This window comes from Elephantulus edwardii, unplaced genomic scaffold, assembly GCF_000299155.1.
Source record: "Elephantulus edwardii isolate Elephantulus edwardi_28Jun2011 unplaced genomic scaffold, EleEdw1.0 scaffold00015, whole genome shotgun sequence".
NCBI classification, from domain to species: domain Eukaryota; kingdom Metazoa; phylum Chordata; class Mammalia; order Macroscelidea; family Macroscelididae; genus Elephantulus; species Elephantulus edwardii.
In genome coordinates this window covers 5,320,124-5,327,261 of record NW_006399765.1, presented here as the reverse complement: position 1 = coordinate 5,327,261, position 7,138 = coordinate 5,320,124, and positions in this window count along the sequence as shown.

Here is a 7,138-nt window from a genome sequence, read left to right as displayed (position 1 = left end):
TGATTTACAGCCTCAAAAATCCAGTGGAGGGTGGCTGAGAGAGAACTGACTGAATGGCAGTGAGTTTGAGTTACGTTAAGTTTATTGTTGTTGTTGACTAGCACGATTCATAGCGACCCTATGAACAAAAGGTCTGAAGGCCCTCTGCAACTATCGACATTTATCAGAGTTCATAGAGTTTCTGGAGGCATGTGGTTTAGGAGGTGGATGCCACTCCTGCTGGACACAGCAAACATACCAATTCAACGATTTCTACCAGTGGAGACACTGATGACCCTCCTTTAGCAGTGCCCCCATTCCCACTTTCTCTTTTTGTCAGGTTCATTAACGTAGACCGGCAGCCCCAAACATTCCAATTGAATCTTTCCAGTTTAGTTGTCAATGTCATTGCATGTAGACTATTCTTGAAGAACTCTTTTAAAGAGTATAATAGTCATGATAAACAAGCTTCTTGCTGTTGTTGGGTGCCATCAAGTTGACTCATCATGTACACGGAAGGAAACCCTGCCTGACTCTTCATCTTCCTCTTTTTCTTTTTTTTTTAATTTTTTTTAAAAAGTTTATGTGTGTGTGTGTGTGTGTGTGTGTGTATCATCAAATTGGGTCTGGATCTGATTGATACAGGAGGAGATTGTCCCTCCTTCTCCAGCAGGGCATCTTGTGGATTTGAACAGTGTACCTCTGGGATTATAGTGTAGCTTCTTGCCACTAGGCCACCAGAGCTCCCTCATCTTCCTCTTTTTCGATGCCTCTCAATTTCACCATGGAGTCTGGTGGCTAAGGAATTGTGGTACAAAGCAAAGGTACTTAGCTTGAATCCACCAGTTGGTCCATGGGAGAAAGATGTGTACAATTTATTGCCTATGAACACCCATCCACAGGGGGTCAGCTATGAGTCAGTTCCATCTTGGTAGTATACTACTACTACTACTACTACTTCTCCTCCTTCTCCTCCTCCTCCTCCTCCTCCTCCTACTACTACTAGTTTTCCAATGAAACTCTTGAAGCCTAGTGCTGCCAACCCAAAGACAGGGAGTTCAAGTCCACCAGCTGCTCCTTGTAAGAAAAGATGGGCTGCCTCCTCCCATGCAATTTACAACTCATGAAAATCCACTGAAGGCTTAGCTGTGAGTTAATTCTGATTCGATGGCACATAACAACAACAACAACATCCCAAACCGTCCTCACAGTCTCTGCCATGCTCAATGTTATGGTCGCTGGCTCAGTCCATTTTCTGGAAATCTTTCTCCTTTGCTGACCCTCTACTTTCCCAAGCATGATGTCCTTTTCCTCCTGACAACATGTCCACGGTATGTGAGATGAAGTTTCACCATCTTCACCTCAGAGGAGCACTGGGCAGCATTTCTGTTTGTCCTTTGCCATTCCATGACGTAGTCAATACTCCTGACCATCACCACATTCAGAGGCAGCAGTTCATCGGTCTTCCTTACTCATCACCCAACTCTCACATGCCTATGATGAAGCAATTGAAAAGAGAATGTCTTACATCAGGTGCACTATCATCGTTAAACTTACACCTTTGCCCTTTAGCTCTTTAAGGACGTCATTGATAGCAGATTTGCCCGGTGCAATATTTCTCCTAATGCCCCAACTGGTGTTTTCATGGGTGTTAATTGTGGATCCAAGTAAAATGAAATAATTGGCAACATCTATCTTTTCTCCATAGATCATGATTGTGCCTATTGGTTCAATTATGAATTTTGTTTTCTTGATATTGTGGTGTGGAAAACTATATGATGTTCTTCACTTTCAGCGAGCAAGTTTGTGTCATCTGACTAATGCAGATTGTTGATGAATCTTCCTCCAATCCTGATGCCACTTTCTTCTTCATATAGTTCAGCTTCTCAAGTGATTTGCTCAGCATACAAATTGAATAGGCGTTGTTGTTGTTGTTACGTACCATCGAGTCACCTTTGGCTCATAGTGACCTTATGTACAACAGTTCTGAAGCCTGCCCTGTCCTAAGCCAGTCTCACTGACTCAGACACACCTGCCCCCTAGTTACTGTATCAATCCATCTCATCCGAGGTGAATAGGTATATAGAAAGAATACAACCCTGATACACGCCCATTCTGATACCAAGTCTCTACCACTATACTCTCTGCTTCTCTGCTGGGTTCAAACTCATTGCAGTGGCCACACAGAATTCACAGACAACACTCATATCTCTAGGGTTCATTAGGGAAGTAGCTGGATATAATTCAGGGTCAGGAATGACTCAGCACACAGTTCTTCATTCAAGACAGCTCTTGTTCATGATTGCAGGCAGGTCTCCTCCTTGGCCCCTGGGCCCCCTGGCTCAACCTTTTATGCTGCTGAGGTAAGTGTTACAGAGTTGTTGTGCTTCCTAAGAAGTGCCCAGAGACACCCCACCTCACCAGGAGCCTCTTGCTCAAAGGCACTCAGCGCTCTTGCTCCATGGGTCAGCAGGCCTCCTATAACCAACCCCCTGCTCCCTGGGCTGGGAAGCCCACCACACTGTCTTGCACGCCTCTCCTGGTTCTGCTGCTGTCATTTCTCTGCTGCTGTTTCTCAATATCTTATGCAGAGCAAGCAGTGTCACAACTGTCTTTCGTGTCTCCTGGGTCTAGGACGTTCTCAGCACAGGTACTCCAGGCCTGAAGGATTCGCTGTGCTTCTAGCTCCTCTTCTTGTTGGTAATGAGGTCACCCAACTGACCAGCCCTCTTTTGACTGACCTGTAATACTTGTGCCCTGTGCCTGTGCCAGGCTTTCTTCACCATGAAGCCCAGGGAGGTTGAGAAAGAGCTTTCTCCCTCTGACCTGTAAAGCTTTGATGTTGTTGGGAGGGGATTTCTATCATCTCCTCCAAACAACTGATATGGCATTGTCCTTGGTGGGACATTGTAAATGTCTAAACTAGTCAACAACCAGCAAATGCAGTTGACAGGGAGCTCCATGTAAGAGCCAGAGCTAGAAAATGTGAAATCTGCTCCCTGCTTTGCCTCAAAGTTGCTGTATGATGTTGGACAGAGTCCTTCCTACCCTGGGCCTCAGCTGTTGCCTCTGTGAACAGGAGTCGATAACATGTAATGAGTATCTTCTGTGTAACAGGAACTGCTTTAAGCATTTGTTCTCCCTCCCATTGGCTGGTTTTCAGAATTAGATTGCCAGGCCTTTCTCCCTAGTGTCTTCTGAAAGCTGTTTAGCATCAAAGCAGAATTACAACCCCCACTGACAGGTGGTGGATGCACACGAGTTGCTTTGGCCGGACTCAAGCATGGGTTTCCCATATTGAAGGCGAGGACCAAACAATCACTCTCCTCTTGCTCTAATCATTTTTATAGGTACAGGCCCATTTATTTCTCCTGGTCCTCAAAAAAGGAGCTCTGGTGGCTTACACTAAGGAGTTACGCTGCCAACCCAAAGGCATGTGGTTCAAACCCACCAGCTGCCCCTTGAGAGAAAGATGGGCAATCTCCTCCTGTGTGATTTACTGCCTCTGAAAACCCACCAGATGGTCAGCTATGGGCTAGTTCTGACACAACAAGAAGTCACCTCAAAGGCAGTGTCATCAGTAAGGAAGTTGCGTCACTAACCCAAGGTTGACCCTCTCTCAGGTGGTTCAAATCCACCAGCAACTCCGAGGGAGTGGATGGGCAAACTTCTGTGCAGTTAGTAGCCTCTAAAAATTCACCGGAGGATAACCTATGACTTGATTCTGGCTAGACAACAGTAAGTTTGAGTCACCTAAGCGACGGGTAATAATACCACAGTGTGTAGATGAGGAAATAGAATCCTAGAGGGACTGACATCTTCCCCCAGGCCACAGCTAGTCAGAGGGGATCCAGACCCAGGCAGGCTGGCCCTGGAGAATCCCTAATCACTGTATCATGTGAAAGTCAGGAAGATTCCTCCTTTCTTGCTCAGAAGCACAGGGATTCTATGAGGTGCAGAAAGTAGCCTGGGCCCTTCACACATTTGTCGGCTGCCTGCAGGTGCTGTGAAGTAGCATCCCTGTGGCTGTCTTCCCTGAAGGAGGGCTGCTGTTGGGACAGGGTGGTTGGGGGGTAAAGTTTGGTCAAAAGGAGAAGGAAAGCAGATGGCAAGGCCTTGTCTCCCCACCCCGCTGCCTCGTCAGTCTCCCTGAGGTTTCACTACAGCTGCTTGTCAGCAAGGCCTAGGCCATTGGCAGCCCCCTGTGTGTCCCTCACCTGAGCGCCCCTCACCTGGGCGTCCCTCACCTGAGTGCACATCCCTCACCTGAACGCCTCTCATAGTGCACATCCCTCACCTGAATGTCTCTCACCTGAGCATCCCTCAACTGAGCGTCCCTCACCTGAGCATCCCTCACCTGAGGGCACATCCCTCACCTGAATGCCTCTCACCTGAGCGCACATCCTTCACCTGAGTGTCCTTCATGGGCTCTGACGCTCTCCAGACAGCAGACTCCAAGGACAGAAATCAGCTCCAGTCGCATTTCTGCTGAACACACTCTCTTATGGCTTCTTGCTGCTTTGAGAATAAAATGCAAACTGGCCCGTGGCCACCTCTCCCTCGTCTTCCGCCCTCCCCTGGCTCACCAGGCTCTGGAACAGTGGCCACCAGCTGACCAAATGGCATTGATCCATGCTGTCCACAGAAACACTGGGGCTCAGAGACTTCGCACGGCAACAAGAATGGACAGCCTCTCATTAATAATTGTACACTAGCACATGTTGAAGTGGTACTATTTTAGATACATTTGGCACTAATTGCGTCAGTTTCTCCTATTTCTTTGTATTCTCTGTGTGTGTATGTCTACCAGGAGATTTTCTTCTACCAGAAGGCCAGCTTGCATTTTATTCTCAAAGCAGCAAGAAGCCATAGGAGAGAGTGTTCAGCAGAGGATCTAACATTTGTGGCTCATGTTCTATTTCTGTTGGTAGCACTGGCCGTCACGCTGGCCCCTGGTCAGCTCGAGGGCAGTGCTGAACTCTGAGCCTCAGTAGGGCTGAGACCCGTCTTCCCACTGATCTTATCCCATTTTGGTCGCCCCTCCACTGTGTCTCAATAGAGCTGTGAGGAATCCGTTTAAAGCTCAGAGGTAACTGGGAGCAGGAAATTGGTGTAAGACCCAGTCATCTGTGTTTATTGTGTCTCATCACTGGCAAGAGGGGGAGCTTCTACGCTTGGGGTCTCTTCTCTGCTAAAGGCCCCGCACTCATTCCAGGCTGCCTGGGAAGGGCCCAGGCTCTGTGAGGTCTTTGGAGGGGAGGAGGTGCAGAAGGACTGCATGTCCCAGAAGCACAGGGTGGGTCTGCCACCAGAGGGCGCCATCTGCTGCTGACCAGGAGTCAGTGAACAGATTCCTTGGGCAGCTCTGAATAGACAGACTCCCCTTCTGCTTTTAGGAAAGGACTTTGGGCTTTGCATGGGGTCCTGGGAGCCTGTTATGGCTGCAGAACCAGAGTCTGTGACGCTCTCCCAAGCGGCGTCATCACAAGAGCTCATTTGGTAACCCAGCCAGCAAACAGGTCCTGCGCTTATAAGCGATGGAGCTATGGTGGCTGTGGGTGCCTGCAGCCTTGGTGCACCCAGCACGGGGACTGGGCAGGTTCTCAGTCTCAGCTCTGTGTAAAGATCAAGTGAGCACAGCCCTGGACACGACAGGTGCTCGGTCCTGTGACTGCCCCATGTCTGCCCTTGCCTTCCCCTTGATCCCACATCAGGAGACCAGATGGGGATGGGAGAGAGGTGTGGTCACAGAAGGGACTGTCTGGCCTCAACTCCCCTCTGCAGAGAGGCCCTTGAGGTGAGTCAATGCCTGGCTCTGTTTTTACTTTGAGGACCCGAGCTTTTGGCCAAGAGCTGGGGGTAAGAGAGACACTACCAGCTTTGTGGCAAAGGCCTGTGAGTTTTGATCAACCACAGCTCAGAGGCAATCAACCCGATTGCTAAAATAGCCTAGGAGGAGGGTGATCTTCCAGAGTCAGGCAGGAGATGTGGCTGGAGTGGGGGCCAATAGGAAGTGAGGGCACAGGTCTTGGAACTGGCCCAGCTTCTGGGAACCTCTTCCCCAGTCAGGCCTGGAGACCCCACTGGCCTGTCACCTGTGGATGGGAGCAAAGTGGGACTCAAGGAAACCAGGCTGGTTCTCTGTTCTTTCTCAAACATATGAATTACCTCAGATGGTTTTTCAGAACCAGAGCCAACGCCCCTGGGACCTTCACCTATATGACTGGAGACAGCGTCAGAGTCAGAAGGACCCAAGAGGCTTATGAGAAAGCAGAGAGCCAGCTCTGGCCTGTGGTGAAAGGTAACAAAGCCACCCTCACTGTGCCCATACCCAGAAGCCCCAAAAGAACAAGAAGAGAAAAGAAGATGGCTTCTCCCACACAGCAAATGATGAATGTTTCCATTCTCAGCCCTTCAGTAAATCATTCTCCATTGCCCTGACCTTTCCAGACGCCTGGGCAGGGGGGCAGAACTTCTGGAAGTTTGGTTCCTTCTAGGGCAGAGGGGAGTAGAGACCAGTGAATTCCACAGCTGTTCTCTGGGGCCTGGCCGACTCTCCTCACCTCCCTAGCCCAGGCCACCGAAAGGGCAGAGCCCAGTGGCCCTGGGGGCTTGTGGGAGCGGGACAGCAGCTGCTTGGCCTGTCCATAACTAGGCCTAACTTGGGCTTTTTGGTTTTGTTGACGTCTGATTGTACAAGCCAACTACACTCATTGCCGAATTCACAACCTGCAGAAAGGCAGGAAGGAGAAGATGAAAGTCATTGTTCACCTCGGCACCTGGAGCCACTGCTGTGTAGTCACGTTCCTCTCCAGGCCTATGTCTTACACAGGTCACACAGACACACACATGCATGTAGTTTAATGGAGAACGTGCTTCTAGCTGACTTTGCCCTGTATTCCATTATTATGACCACTGCAATTTTCTTTAAAATCCTCTGCCTAGATAATATTCCATCAATTATTTATGTAGCTAATCTCCTTTAACCACCTCCCCCATTCTCCTATTTTGACCCCCCCCCTTTTAACCAAGAGAGTTTAAGTTTTTAAAATTCCACTTAATAAGGTGGCCTAATGGCAAGGAGCTGTGCTGCAATCCCAAGGACATATGGTTCGAGGCCACTAGCGGCTCCAAAGGAGAAGGATGGGCAGTTTCCTCT